We start from the raw sequence: 11,706 nt of genomic DNA on the forward strand, positions 1-11,706 counted from the left end.
AATTATACTCTCATTATGTCTTACTGTTTTGAACTATTTTTACTTTATGAAGATTGTGCTTGGCATGGCCAGAGACAAGTTGGAATATTCGCAAACATATTCGTGTCTGAAAATAAATAATAAAAATGTTTAATACAAATGCAAGAGTCACTTTTGTAGAGAGATTACGATTTAGAATAATTAGTTTTCAGGGTAGGCAAAGAGGTTAGACTAGAATCTCCTTATAATAATCAAATATGCAGTACGCTCTCGGTATAGTTCCCGGCCTATACAATTAGTAAATGATTAGCATAAACTATAACCTCGTTGAAAAAATAATTACAGTCCATTTTTGTTTTCCCTTGTATAAGATTAGATGTCCGATTCGTTAGACATTTTCTAGCTATGATTTAGCTGTGATCTTCCTTGCCTAGCCAGCCTGGGAAGTCGCAGCTAAATCACAACAAAATGTTTAACGAATCGGATACAAGTTTTATGTGAACATTACTCAACCTCAATAAGGAGTTTAATTAACAGAGGATATCATTTTTCGGAAAAGTTGTATAAAGTTGCTATTTAGAAAATTTGCATTGCGAAAAATAGGGTTTTGTGTTTTACTCTTTAATTAGCGTATTTAAGCGTTTGAAAATTTAATATGATTATAGAACCTCGCTCTGTATCAAGGGAGCATTGCGCCTCTGTCCAATCTGTCGTATTCCTGTGAGGGGTCCTGCACATGCCGCAATACAGGGGTCCGCTCTACACTTTACCTTAGATTCCAGTCGTACAGTGAATCCCGAACCGCTCAGGTTTAAGTTCCCTTTTGCGTACTTGTCAGTACATATCTGTACTATTCAGTATAAATCTGTACATGTTGGTACATATCTGTACTTGATAATATTAGTGAATTGGTTTCACTAAAGTGTCTCGTAAGTCGTAATTGAAGTGATTTTGAAGTTCAAAACAATCATCTAAAAGTTAAACGGTAAGTTTTCAATTTTCTAACTAAATAATAAAAAGGAATTTTCCTTAAAATTACATTTTTTTAATTTGAATAGTTTTACAAATTCTCCTTGTCCAATAATATACGTATACTGCACACCCACATATAGCTTTGAAAAAAAAGTCGTGACGTTTGATTTTGATCTTCATCTTCATCTTTTTCCTGCTTCATCGAGACATATTTTAAGCGTTCATAAACACGTATTATAAAATAATAATAGTTTATATCTATCTATCTCCCCCCTCCCCTTTTTTGCGAAATTAAACTTATATCTATATATTAATCATAATTATATTTGTCGAAAGCAAAATTACATTAAAGAATATAAAAGTTTACAATGTAATACAGGGTTTGATTGACAGGGTTAGCCCAAAACAACAGGTGCCTTACGAGACTTTTTACATAAGTATAGTTTAGTTATTTAGTTATTCAGAACATCTATCTATCTATCCTCACCCTTGTTGTCTAAAGTAAATAAATATATATACTATGTTTACCATTCCCATTGTTGGATCTGACATATGAGAGCTAACATATGACAAAGTGATGGACTAAACCTCTGTAGAGTAAAAAAAAGTAGATGTTAGTTCCACATTTATTGAAAATATATTTCGGTCTGGGTTGACCCTCGTCAGTTCTAAATTCAAAATGGATAAAAACAATTAAATTTTTTTTTTTAAATCCTTTTTATTACGACTTCTCTCCTTCCGTATTTACTGCTCTTTATTCAAATTCTGGGTTCAACATTGTTTCTTTTATTTAATACTACAGAAAACACTGGAAAAATAAGACGACTTTTAAATCAAGTTTTAACTTTAAAAAGTTTAATTACGACGAAACACAGCAATTGTTCAGTGTAAAAAGACCCATTTCACAAAAAAGTGATTTTGTAAGTTTCTGGTAAAACTATTTGCTTTGTAACACCATCAGCTACACTTAAGTATTGCTATAATGTCGTCATCCTATTTCATTTTTATCTGACTATCACTATAGCTGAAAGGCCTGGCGTTGCATTTGAAAAAAAAAATGTTGAAAAACTGAATTATTTTTTGCCTATACCATCCCCCGGCCACCCATGAGTGTTCACAAAAATTTCAGCCCAATCGGTCCTACCGTTTGGCCGGCTATACGCAACATGTATATGAATGTCTTGTTTTATTATATAAATTAAAAAAAGAAGAATTCAAGAATAAGCATGCCCTTGTACCTTTAAACCCTAATCATGTAAACCTTTGATATTTCAAACTTAGACTTATTGATTTAGTAGATTTCATCCAAGGTCTACGACATTAGATTTCAAAGATATAGGGATTTGAAAACAATTCCTTTGTTCTTATTTTCATAGACATTTTTAATAATTTTGAAAAATAGCTTTTCTTGAAATTTTCCAGTTGATTTCCTTCCTAATAGGTAAGAGCACTTCAAGGTGCTTATCTTCATATGATATATATACTCTGCTTGTCTGTCTGTCTATCTGTCCGTTTGTATCCAATAAACGTCAAAACGGCCAAACCAATCGGGCCCCAGGAAAGGGTTATGAAAGCTCAAAATTACAAAAATGTGTGTCAAAAAGTGTTTGAATTTTGTTAAATTTTAAAAATGCAAGAAAAAGTATAATCAATTTTTGTACACAGATGCTCACAAATCGAGCCACATCCATTAAAGGTTGAAATAGTGGATGGACGCGAAGCGACCTAAATGCCTAGTGATAGTTCCATTCCCTCTAGTTACAACTAAATAAATATTTACTATCAACCCCTCACCACTCCCTTACAAGGCCTCTACTCCCCCTCCTTCCGTTTAAACCTGCCACCCCCCCCCCTTTCCACCCTCCTCTAAAGCAGGTGCCTGGGTTCTAAATTTTGATATTTTCATCTACTGTATACTCTACCTTTTAAATACTAAACTAGCTAAAGGAAGCGAGATTTTGTCACAAACTCTACTTTTTAAAATTCCTATATCTTTGCAACCCAATGTGTAGACCTTTGATATTTTAAACTATGAACTGTGTTAGATTAAAACGTCTAAGCTTAAAATATCAAAGGTACTATCAGGTTGAGATTAAAAAATTTGATTTGTTTAAATAATATAAAGAAAAGTTTTGTTATGAATGGAGCATACAACCCCTTTTGATTAAGATTGAAGTAGGACCGGTTGGGAGGCTTTTTGTACTATTCGTTAGCGATGTTATTAAAGTAGGCAGTTTTTGTTATGATTTATATCTCATTCCAGAGGGATAAAAGTTTTTTTATTTCAAAGAAAATAATTTAAATAATTATTATTTTAAACCACCAATATTTTGGTGCAATGATATTAATTGTAACATGAGGGGGGGGGGCTGTGTTTCCCCCTCTCACCCCCGAAGTTAATAATGACCTTTTTAAAAACTCGCTTATATTAAATGAATTTGGTTTTTGTCCATTTTAAAATTAATATAATTTATAGATTGAAATATAAATATTTCTCTAATATCAGTGATAACCAGAAAACAATGGAAAGGAAGACGACGACAATATAGTTTTTTAAGACACTTGTTAAATCACCAATTAAGTGAAATGGGTCTGTTTACACTGCACAATTGATATGTCTTATGCTCATTCGACTTTTTAAAGTTATAAATTGATTCTAAAAGTCGTCTTTCTATTTCAAAGTTTTCTAGTTATTTCTGTATAACGGCTTATAATTCTGTGCATTGTACTACTGTAAATGCAAATTGTACATAAACACCAATATATGTAAATACATTATACAGTTGCAGTTAGCTGGGATGGGTATTCACCTAATTTACATATTTAGAAATATATTCTCTTTGCTGGGTAAACTTTTCTACCAGATTTAACTATACAATACACATTGAAAATGGGGCATGGAGGGGTGGGGGGGGGGGAGTGAGATTCATAGTAATACTTTAGAAAAGATAATTTATATCAAACTCAGGCGTACGTGTTCTGGAGAATCAACCCCCCCCCCCCCCCGCTCAACTTTCAGCTCAGATTTGTTTAAACCCGTGCCCAACATATATATTATATAATGAATTAGTAAACTCAAAATGTTAAAAGAATCTGAAAGTTAAATTAAGAACGAAAAATCGGCTTTTTCTCCGGCCACAGTTGTCTGAAAAGTAAGAGAAAAGTAAGTTTAGTTTACCCTGAAATTACCCAAATAAGTGAACGGTCCCTTTAAAAATTTTAGCAGGGAATGGATGCTTTGGAAAGAAAGTAAAGTTTTATGTTCCCCATTTCATACTTTTTTAACCCACAGTTATTTTCCTTGATTTTCCCCAGTTTAGCGAATAACCCCTTAAAAATGTCAGAGAAGACAAATTGCGAATTTTGTAAGAATGACCCGAAGCTGCTTTGATAAAAACACAAATAAGAACAAGACTAATGTCAGTGAACTGCGAAAACAGTCAACTTTATGTTCTACTATCTCTGCAATTCTGCTGAAGTTGCCAAAATAATGCAAAAATAAAGTTGTAAAAGTAAATCTAAAAATAATCTACCCCCACTCTTTCTCNCGGCCACAGATCGATTTAATACCCCCCACCCTAGTTTCTAGTACTGCTTAACTGCCTAGCTGCCTAACTGTGCCTTGAAACGATTTGTCTTTTCCTCGATTTAAGAACCTAGTTCAACATCGTCCAACAATCTGAATACAAGATAAAAATTCATTTATTTTCTAGATTGAAGATATTTCAAATCATTAATCTAATTGTCATTTATTCCAGTTTAAAGGTTCAAGAAATTGATGTTGTTTACATCACTTTATGTTCTTAGATTTAAAAGATTGGCATGTCCCATTCACAGTGATACCCTAAACATAATTCTGAGTAACAATGAGGAAGATATAGCAATGTATATGTATGTTCTAGAGAAACTTCAAGAGAAAAAGAGAAAAATGAAAAGGATTTTACAACATGAATGAAAAATTGGAATTATCTTAAAAATACCTTTATGTGTTGTCTTTTGTAGGTGTCATATTTAAGAGTAAAAAATTTACTTTTTTTCATAGAAATAATCAATTTTTATGAATGAATTGTGCAGTTTCATATTTTTATTAATATGAATATTTGGTTACAGTATACAGAAAAAATTCAATCTAATATTTTTGGAAATACTTCAGAAGATGTTATGGTGATTAATCCTATAGGTGTCCAATAACAAGTTTCTAATTGTTGGTCTTTGCTTAGAAATAATTAATTTATTTAATTAGTGAATATCACATTTAGATTTGAAATTCATAACTTCATTTAATTATTATTTTATAATTTTTTTTATCATTTAACAATTTTATTAAGCTAGTATGATTCGGAGCCATGAAATATTAAAAGTTTTAGAACGTAAATATTTACTTTAATTAATAATTTTATAAATTCTGTATTATACATTTCTATTACCAAACCAAATTCATATTTCATATTTTTATTCAACTACAAAGCACGAGATAATACAAATAAAAAAATCACAATTTACTATGTAGTTTGGACCCGCCTAACCAGAGTAGGTTGTTTTAATTGGTTGGCCCACTATAAACGAATGAGAATTGCAGATAAAAACAATGTATTTATTGATTTATCTAAATAAAAATAAATATTTAAAAATTAGTGAATGGAGACTGAACGAATAAAATGGAGTTCTTTAGCATCTTTGCATTTATTTCAAGTCTCTTAAGAAAGCTTTTTTTACAATATTTAAAGAGGTTAAAAAGTTAAAAAGATGATTATACATATATATTTAAATATCATCATTAAATCCACCGTTTAAAATATTAGAAATATAAATTTGCCATATTAGGAATTATCTTTTAATTAACAAAGTCCAAAAATGATTCTAAAAATTTCCAAATATGTCTGCGGATCAAAACTAATTTGTTGATTATTATTTTTTAATGACAAATCCAATTATATTCATATTTTTTAAAAATAATATAGAACCTGTTTTGGTTAGGTACTAATTAAAGCATGACTAACCATGTAATTTATATCTTCTCCCCCTCTCCTCCACTTTCATATAAACATAATCCCCCCCACACACACAAAGGGGCGTCTACAGTATATAAGTCTGGGGGAAGGAACAAATTTTGCGAAGCCCCTTAATTTGTTTTTTAAATTCAAGGGGAAACATATTTTTTGTTTTTTGTTTTGTTTTTAGAGTTAAAAATGGAATCTCTAATCGGAGAAACTCTTGCCCCCCCCCACTCTGTGTAGGACAAGCAAGCTTTTCCCCTTTNCCCACCTTCTCATGTCCTTTAATCAATAGTTTCAAAATTACTTAAATGCTTAATTTTAAGCTTGTTGGTTTCTCTAGTGCATTAAAGTAATAATCTGCTGTGTTTTGCTGTGTAAGCCATATAATTGGCTTAAATTGTGCTTGATAGTTAAATTGTTGCAAAATGTTTTTGTTCGGTTTAACTTTTTCATATTTCCTGCGCCTTGCTTCATTTTTGCATGGCGTTTTTTTTCTTGTATACGTAATTTAGTACTTTGCACAGAAATCCAGATTGGTATGAAAGTTTACGTTCATTTTCAAAGCAGGGCATCCCTTGACACGTAAGTTTTAGAAGTATTAAAGCACTCATTCTTGGCTTTAGATGGTTAAAAGTAATTGGCAAAGCTGTCATTGATTTTTGTATTGAGAGCTTGCAACCTTTGTATCACGTGTAATGATTAAATTAAAATTGTTGAGTAGAACTTTGAAGTCAGATTGTTGTGAAGAGGGATAATTTTAAAAAGTCTGAATTCGCCAAAAACGCGTAATTTTGATGGATTTAATGGTTCGACACCGCCATATTTGATTGAGAATTGATTGATTAATTGATTGTTACAATCGTTTCCGTGTCCAAGCAACGTTTCCTTTTACGGATCTAGGGGTTAATTTGTCCCTTAGAGCGCTGTATCACATCGGAATTGTATCTTTTATCCTGTCATTTTTGTCATTTTATCTACTCATACCTCAAGTTTCTTGAGTTTTCTTGACAAATATTTTGGATTTTCATTTTAAAGATGGTAAAACTAATAATTTCAATTTGACCTTATATGTTCACCAGATCCTATGTTTTCTTGGCATTGTTTAACCTTTCTTGGTTTTTAATTTCAATAATTATAAAAAAAATTCATATATAAAAACCAGCTAAAGTGCGCGGGCGTTGCCCGTTCATTTTTAAAAACAATTGAAAAAATAGTTCCGAATGTTGCAAAAAAAAAAATTAAGTAAAAGCCATTTTTATTATTTTCTCTCTTTAGTTTTTGGGTCAAACATCGGTCCTCTGGTTGTAAAACTGAAATCTAATTAAAGATAATGTGTCAATTATCGCGGATAGTTCCTAAACAGCTTGCGTAACGCCTCTCGTACGCTTTTATTGCGTAAACAACATATATACGCAATAATAACGTGACATAGCCCGAGATGCTAAAACTAGATAGTTACAGTATTTTAGATATATATTATATAGTATAGAAAACTGACAAAAAAACATGAAATATGTTTTTACGCATTTGTATTTGTTTAAAGAGCAGACTTTTTTCCTTTAAAGTTAGATCGGGTTTATAACATCTTAAATATAAGTTTCTTTAAGTTTAAGAAACTGACTGACTGAGTAAGAGGCCCCATGCTCCTCCATCTGATTCACTATTATTTGATTTTAAATTCCTTTTAATGGCGAAGTTATTCTATATAAAAGAGGAGAAATTTGATCACCATTCAACCTCAAATTCTTACATCTTAACAACCTGAAGACGTAGACCTCAATTGTCACAAAATCAGATTTTTTTAATCCTTATATCTTTGCAACCTGATAGTGTGCACATTCATAATGTCTAACTTAGACTATTTGATCTAATAAAATTCATAGTTTGAAATATATAAGGTCTACTACATTGGGTTGCAAAGATATAAGGAATAGACAATCAAAGTTTGTGTCAAAGACTCAATTCCTTTGCAAATTAACGCAATAAAATAGTTAAATTCCTACTTAATAATTCATATTAATTTCAAATTGACTGTTTTTATAGTTTATTAACTTTGAAAATGTTCGCCATGCATAAACAAGAATATGTGATGTTACAAAAGTTTTTTCAAAGGTTAAAAAGATTTTGATTAACTATAAATTTATATTTAACCTTTTTTAACTAATTTACTATTGGAGATTCGAGGTTTAAAGCACTAGGCTTTCAGGGCGCTTCGCGCCCATCTTCTATTTCAACTTTTAATTGTGGCTTTATCTGTGAGCATCTTCTCTTTGTACAGTATAAAACAAAAACAAAAAAAGTTTTCGGATTTCATACTATTTTTTCAAAATTTTACAAAAATAAAAAACTTTTAAACTCAAATTTTTAAAATTTTGATCATTCATAAACCTTCCCTGGGGTCAAGTGAGGTCCCACCCCAAATTTGGACCCGATAAGTTTAGCCGTTTTGACGTTTATTGGATACAAACAAACAGAAAAACACCAAGACAAGCTAAAGTTATATATAGATAATAGGCTTTTAGGGCCCTTCGCGCCCATCTTCTATTTAAATTATAAACATGTTCTTTTTGTTTACATTTTAAAACAAAGAAGAAAAAAAATTTGCGGATTTTTAAAAATAAATTCGCGGATTTTCAAGAATTTAAATTTTTTACAAAAATAAAAACCTTTTAAACACAAATTTTTTAAATTTTGATCTTTCATAAACCTTCCCTGGGGTCACATGATGTCCTACAAAAAATTTGGGCCCGATCGGTTCAGCCGTTTTGACGTTTATTGGATACAAACAAACAGACAACCTAAATTTATAGATAGATGAAAAAGGAAAAAAGAAAAGGATGAAAGAAAATAATAGATTATAAAGAAAGGAAAAATTAAGAAAAACCAAGATTGAATAATTTAATGAATGCACAATCCAACCTGTTCTATAGTTAACTGTTGTTGTTTGTTGATGAATGATTAAGCGCCCTGGGAAATCATTTAAAGCGCTCGGAGCACGTTTTTAACACGATTAAAGCACTCAAGCCCTGTGCTTTACAATTTGTCCGACATTTTTGAAAACAATAAAAATCACCCCCCTTCCATTCACCCCCCCCCCCTCCCCCCTTTATCTTTCTTGAAGCCCTTCCTTATAGTTCATATTTACAAAGCATATGTCGCTTTAAGTCAACCAAATCCAAATTTGACGAAACTTTTGACCCCTTTCTGTTCTGATTATGCTTGGTGTCGTTTTCAAGGTTGGGGGGATGTTTTATATGAATATTGATACAAAAGGATGCTGTTTTTTTTGGCTAAATTGTTATTTGAGTGGACATTTTTTGTTGACACTTCTTGGTGGGTCTTCAGGCATTAAGGCATTCATTTATGCGCCTCACACCTTAACCCCCACTTTCAAACACCCCTAACACCCCCCGTCCCCTCTCCTCTTTCCCCTTTCTTCGCCAGTCCACCTCCATAGGTCTTAAGTTCTCGATCCCTCTTGAAATATTACACCTTCCTTCCACTTCATACGTCTTCCTTCCACCCCCCCCCCCCCTTCCCCTCAATCTTTATCTGACCCCCCAAACATCCTTACTTTTCTCCCACCCCCCGCCCATATGCCTTTTCAATTTCTTGATATTTTCAACTATAAATGTTAAATAATTTGTTCTCTTATCCCTTCTTTAATAAAACTCTTTCTTATTCTCATACTCCAACGTTTTTTCCCTATCCTTAATATATGCTCTTTCTTTTTCCCTATCCTTATATCTATATATGCTCTTTTTCTATTATTTTTTTCCTCCGATACTTTCTTTTTTAATTTTTCTCTTCATGTTCTCCATTTTTGTTTTTTCCTCCTGTAGTATTTTCATTTCAATTTTTTTTTTATACTTGTTTTTTTCTTTTAACTTCTTTTTTACATTCTTTGGTTTTCTTTTAAATTTGTCTTGTTCACTTTTTCACAATTTCCCCCTTACAATAAACCCCCTTCCCTCTCTATCATACCACCCCTTTCTATGACCCCTCTCTCTATCATACATCATCTCCCATTCCAATTAACTCCTTTGTTAAATGTTAAATGAAGAAAGAATATCATTTATAAAAGTTAAATTGTAAAGTTTGTAAAAACTATATCAATTTTTGAATGATAATTTGAAATTTTTATAATAGTTTTTTATTGTACATTGGACGGCTTGGTTGGTTTTGTTAGCAGGCTGTTTGGCAAGTTGTTTGGTTTGTTGGTAGATTGTTTTACAAGTTGTTTGGTTTGTAAGTAGATTGTTTGGCAAGTTTTTTTAGTAGAATTTTGACGAGTTGTTTGGTATGGTAACATATTATTTGGCACGTTTTTTGGGCCACATTCAAATTGTTAGGCACGTTGTTTGGGCAATATTCAAATTGTTAGGCACGTTGTTTGGGCCATATTCAAATTGTTAGTCACGTTGTTTGGGCAATATTCAAATTTTTAGGCACGTTGTTTGGGCCATATTCAAATTGTTAGGCACGTTGTTTGGGCAATATTCAAATTGTTAGGCACGTTGTTTGGAAAATATTCAAATTGTTAGGCACGTTGTTTGGACAATATTCAAATTGTTAGGCACGTTGTTTGGCCAATATTCAAATTGTTAGGCACGTTGTTTGGGCAATATACAAATTGTTTGGCACGTTGTTTTGTTTTTATCCTGTAACTGATTGATTTCATGAGTTTGGTAAATACATGTTCTATTTCCAAACCATATGCTTCGTTTACACTTGAACACTTGGGTTTACAGTTTGTTCTTTAGAGAGCGAAGGGTAGAACCTAGAAATATGGTTGAAACATTCACCAGCGATATCAATAATGTGATTTGCTATTTTTTTTATTAAAGGGACTGTAAAGGTAATTTCAAATGACCTTCAGTTAAAAAGAGGGGCACGTCCGAATCATAAAGGTACCCTGTAAACCTTATATTCCATCTTGAAAATAAAACTCTGTCAATACCCTTCAGCTTGTATCAGCTATATAAATTCGTTATTTAATTCTCTTGATAACCCTCAATAGAAAATTATTAATTTTCAAATAAAAAACATAGATATCTTTATCATTTTTGCTTTCACAAAAGTCAAAATGGAACTTTATAAACTGTGGATACGGTCCCTTTAAGGCTGTACACGGGCACCCGTAGTACATTTTAATTTCCGAGCCGGGTCAACCTTTCCGGTCCCACTTTGTACGGTAACGCCTGGTCCTTTTAAGGCTGTAAGTAGTGGTTTGGGTCATCTTATATTTTTTTTGGTTTCTGACATTAATGTATTAAGATAACTACAGGGTGTCCCACGAAACATGACAGCGGTCGAGTAGTTTTGAATGTCTTCTTCCATATATTGTATTGGATATTAAAGACTTTTTGCATGTCATTTCGTTAAAATATATTTTACTTTGAAATCAATTTTACAATAATATAAAGGCACACAATATTTTTTATCATTCTCTTTAATTTCAAACAACTTAACTAATTATGGAAGAAATGTCTTCTTCCATAATTAGTTAAGTTGTTTGATATTAAACTATTCAGCAACTGTCATGTTTCGTGGGACACCCTGTAGCTGAACTTAAATCATATCAAGCCATAAAATAGGATTGAGGTGCTCAGAAAAAGGTGGAAATTTTTTTTTCTTTGGACTGGCCTTGAAAAATTGGGCTATGAACATGCATTTCAACCTTATAAATATTCTCTAAGGCCTTTTTCTAGGGGGGGGCGCCTAACGACCCCCCCATGCTATACATAGATTCAGACCC

At 32.0% G+C, this 11,706-nt stretch overlaps 1 protein-coding gene across 1 annotated transcript in view; it reads left to right on the forward strand.

Moving 5' to 3' along the window:
- The first annotated feature begins 756 nt into the window (after positions 1-756).
- The window catches only part of LOC111711311 (rho guanine nucleotide exchange factor 10-like protein), a 43,542-nt gene continuing 32,592 nt past the window's right edge, over positions 757-11,706 (forward strand). The window contains exon 1 of the mRNA XM_023485644.1: positions 757-964. The gene's annotated coding sequence lies outside the window, so the exon portion shown is untranslated. The remainder of the gene's footprint in view (positions 965-11,706) is intronic.

Source organism: Eurytemora carolleeae, unplaced genomic scaffold (assembly GCF_000591075.1).
Source record: "Eurytemora carolleeae unplaced genomic scaffold, Eaff_2.0 scaffold592, whole genome shotgun sequence".
Taxonomy (NCBI): domain Eukaryota; kingdom Metazoa; phylum Arthropoda; class Copepoda; order Calanoida; family Temoridae; genus Eurytemora; species Eurytemora carolleeae.